Source organism: Urocitellus parryii, chromosome 3 (assembly GCF_045843805.1).
Source record: "Urocitellus parryii isolate mUroPar1 chromosome 3, mUroPar1.hap1, whole genome shotgun sequence".
Taxonomy (NCBI): Eukaryota; Metazoa; Chordata; class Mammalia; order Rodentia; family Sciuridae; genus Urocitellus; species Urocitellus parryii.
This window is the reverse complement of record NC_135533.1, coordinates 155,095,996-155,100,318: the sequence shown is the minus strand read 5'-3', so window position 1 is coordinate 155,100,318 and position 4,323 is coordinate 155,095,996. Positions and strand designations below refer to the sequence as shown.

The 4,323-nt window shown below is 46.4% G+C and overlaps 1 pseudogene; it reads left to right on the top strand.

The window, feature by feature from the left end:
• The first annotated feature begins 640 nt into the window (after positions 1 to 640).
• On the top strand, positions 641 to 2,377 carry LOC144253506 (glucose-6-phosphate 1-dehydrogenase pseudogene; annotated as a pseudogene).
• The last annotated feature ends 1,946 nt before the right edge of the window (positions 2,378 to 4,323 follow it).

Below are 4,323 nucleotides of genomic sequence, written 5' to 3'. Positions count from 1 at the left end.
ATTTTGGTGTTTGCAGACTTTATATGTTGTGAGAACATTGTGAAAATCTCCAAGATCCTTACCTGCCAGAAGTTCTTTTTGATTATTTGAAATTATTTCCCTGTTAAATAATTCAAATCAGGGATGAAATCAATGAAATTGAAACAAAAGAAACAATTGAAAAAATTGACAAAAGCTGATTCTTTGAAAAAATAAATAAAATTGATAAACACTTAGCCACTTAATGAAAAGGAGACAAAACTCAAATTACTAAAATTCATGATGAAAAAGGAAATACCATGACAAACACTATTGAAATAGAGAAGATAGTTAGAAACTATTTTGAAAATTTATACTCCCATAAAATAGATAATCTCAAAAAACAAATTTCTAGAGGCATATGATGTGCCCAAACTGAATCAGGAGGACATACACAATTTAAACAGACCAATTTCAAGCAATGAAATTGAAGACACCATCAAAAACCTACCAGCCGATTTTTATCCTCGCCCCTCCTCCCTCCCCCCTCCCCCTCTGCCCCCCCCCGCCTCTCTCCCTCTCTCCCTCTCTCTCCCTCCCCCTCTCCCTCCCTCCCTCCCCCCCCTCCTCTCTCTCTCTCTCTCTCTCTCTCTCTCTCTCTCTCTCTCTCTCTCTCCTTCTCTGGAGAGGGGCCGGCAAGGCCCCGCCCCGGGCGCCTCGCCTGAGGCCGGTCAGCTCAGCTGAGGCGCCCGCCCCCACTGGTTAAATGGGCCGACGGGGCTCAATCCCCGGAAACGACCGTGCATTCCGGGGCTGCGAGCGCGGCGGGCGACGGCGACGAGGCGCAGAGAGCACCATGGCAGAGCAGGTAGCCCTGAGTCGGACCCAGGTGTGCGGGATCCTGCGGGAAGAGCTGTACCAGGGTGATGCCTTCCACCAGGCTGATACACATATATTCATCATCATGGGTGCATCGGGCGACCTTGCCAAGAAGAAAATCTACCCCACCATCTGGTGGCTGTTCCGTGATGGCCTTCTACCCGAAGACACCTTCATCGTGGGCTATGCTCGCTCCCGTCTCACAGTGGATGACATCCGTAAGCAGAGTGAGCCCTTCTTCAGAGCCACCCCAGAGGAGAGGCCCAAGCTGGAGGAGTTCTTCACCCGCAATTCCTATGTAGCCGGCCAGTATGACGACCCAGCCTCCTTCAAGCGCCTGAACAGCCATATGAACGCCCTTCACCAGGGGCCACAGGCCAACCGGCTCTTCTACCTGGCCTTGCCTCCCACAGTTTATGAGGCTGTCACCAAGAACATCCATGAAACCTGCATGAGCCAGACAGGCTGGAATCGCATTATTGTGGAGAAGCCCTTCGGGAGAGATCTACAGAGCTCTGACCAGCTGTCCAACCACATCTCTTCCCTGTTCCGTGAGGACCAGATCTATCGCATTGACCACTACCTGGGCAAGGAGATGGTTCAGAACCTCATGGTGCTGAGATTTGCCAACAGGATCTTTGGCCCCATCTGGAACCGGGACAACATTGCCTGTGTGATCCTCACCTTCAAAGAGCCCTTTGGCACTGAGGGCCGTGGGGGCTACTTTGATGAATTTGGGATTATCCGGGATGTGATGCAGAACCACCTTCTGCAGATGCTGTGTCTGGTGGCCATGGAGAAGCCTGCCTCCACTGACTCAGATGATGTCCGTGATGAGAAGGTCAAGGTATTGAAATGTATCTCAGAGGTGCAGGCTGACAACGTGGTCCTGGGCCAGTACGTGGGGAACCCTAGTGGAGAGGGTGAGGCCACCAAAGGGTACCTGGATGACCCCACAGTGCCCCATGGGTCCACCACTGCTACCTTTGCAGCTGTTGTCCTCTATGTGGAGAATGAGCGGTGGGATGGGGTGCCCTTCATCCTGCGCTGTGGCAAAGCCCTGAATGAGCGCAAGGCCGAGGTGAGGCTGCAGTTCCGCGATGTGGCCGGTGACATCTTCCACCAGCAATGTAAGCGCAATGAGCTGGTGATCCGAGTGCAGCCAAATGAAGCCGTGTATACCAAGATGATGACCAAGAAGCCTGGCATGTTCTTCAACCCTGAGGAATCAGAGCTGGACCTGACTTATGGCAACAGATACAAGAACGTGAAGCTTCCTGATGCCTATGAGCGCCTCATTCTGGACGTCTTCTGTGGGAGCCAGATGCACTTTGTGCGCAGCGATGAGCTCCGGGAGGCCTGGCGGATCTTCACACCACTGCTGCACAGGATTGAGCAAGAGAAGCCCCAACCCATCCCTTACACATATGGCAGCCGAGGCCCTGTGGAGGCAGATGAGTTGATGAAGAGAGTGGGCTTCCAGTACGAGGGCACCTACAAGTGGGTGAACCCCCACAAGCTCTGAGACCCAGGCACCCACTCCCACCCTACCCCATCTGCTCCCTGTGTTTGTCCTTCCCACCACCCGACCTCACCTCAGGAGAACCCCATGATGGGAAGACTTCGGGACCATAGGCCTAACATTCCTCAGCCCCAGGCTTGGGCCACCACCATCTTTCCCTTGCTGCTGATGCTACTGCTGTTGCTACCATTGTGGCCGCCGCCGCCGCTAACATCAGTACCCCTCCCTGGGCCCAGCTACATTCTTCAACCATTAAGCACCAATGACACGCATCATGACTGTCCTGAGCCAGTGCCAGCCCTGTCTGAGCCACCAATCTCTCCATGGAACCTGAGTCACTTCCTCCCTTTACTCCAACCTCCAGAGAAGAAGAGTGGCCCATCAGTCTGTCCCAGGACTCCTCAGGACAAAATGTTAGGGACAATGGGCCATAGTGGGGCAGTGGCCAAATCACACTCCCCAGTGGCTATGAGCAAGCTCCTCTGAACTTGAGGAAGTGACCAAGTGCATCCATGTGAGATCCCATAGGCACACTAGCCTCAATGCCAGTTGACATTCCTGGTCACCAGGTAGAAGGGACCTCACGCTGCCCAGCAGGGTCTTGTTCTCCCAGATGTCCCTTCTTAAAAATTCTGCACTCCGTGGAAAGGCAGAAGCAGCAGCTAAGAGTCCCCTCAACCCCTGCCATTAAATCCTCAAACAGCAAAAAAAAAAAAAAAAAAAAAAAAAAAAAAAAAAAAAAAAAACCTACCAGCCAAGAAAAGCCCAGAACCAGATGGATTCTCTGCTGAGTTTTATAAGACCTTCAAAGAAGAATTAATACCAATACTCCTCAAATTATTCCATGAAATAGAAAAGGAGGGAAGACTTCCAAACTCATTTAAAAATATTTTTAGTTGTATATGGACACAATACCTTTATTGTATTTTTATGTGATGCTGAGGATTGAACCTAGTGCATCCCACATGTGAGGTGAGAGCTCTACCACTTCCAAACTCATTCTATGAGGCTATTATCACCATGATACCAAAATCAGACAAAGGCACATTAAGGAAAGAAAACTTTAGATCAATATTCCTGATGAACATAGATGCAAAAATTCTCAATAAAATTCTGAAAATTTGCATACAAAAACATATTAAAAATATAGCACACCATGATCAAGTGGGGTTCATCCCAGGGATGCAAAGTTGGTTCAACATATGGAAATCAGCAAATTTAATTAATTACATCAATAGACTTAAAGATTATATTAATAGATGCAAAAAAGCATTTGGCAAAATGTAGCACCCTTTTATGTTCAAAATACTAGAAAAACTAGGGATAGTAGGAACATACCTCAACATTGTACAAGCTGTATATGCTAAACCCAAGGCCAATATTATTCTAAATGGAGAACTAGATGCATTCTCTCTAAAAACTGGAATATGACAGGGATGCCCTCTTTCACTACTTCTATTCAACATAGTTCTTGAAACTCCAGAGAGAGAAACTTGACAGATGAAAGAAATTAAAAGGATATTTGCTAATGACATGATTCTGTATTTAGAGGATTCAAAAAATTCTTCCAAAAAACTCTAGAATTAATGAATTAAGCAAAGTAGCAGGATATAAAATCAATACCCATAAATCAAATGCATTTATATATATCAGTGATGAATCCTCTGAAAGAGAAATTAGAAAAATTACCCCATTCACAATAGTCTCAGAAAAGAATAAAATACTTGGGAATCAATTTACAAAAGAGATAAAGTGAAAACTACAGAACACTAAAGAAAGAAATTGAAGAAGACCTTAGAAGATGGAAAGATTTCCCATATTCTTGGATAGGCAGAACTAATATTGTAAAAATGGACATATTACCAAAAGTGCTATACAGATTTAATGCAATTCCAATTAAAATCCCAATGGAATTCCTCATATAAATAGAAAAATGATCATGAAATTCATTTGAAAAAATAAGA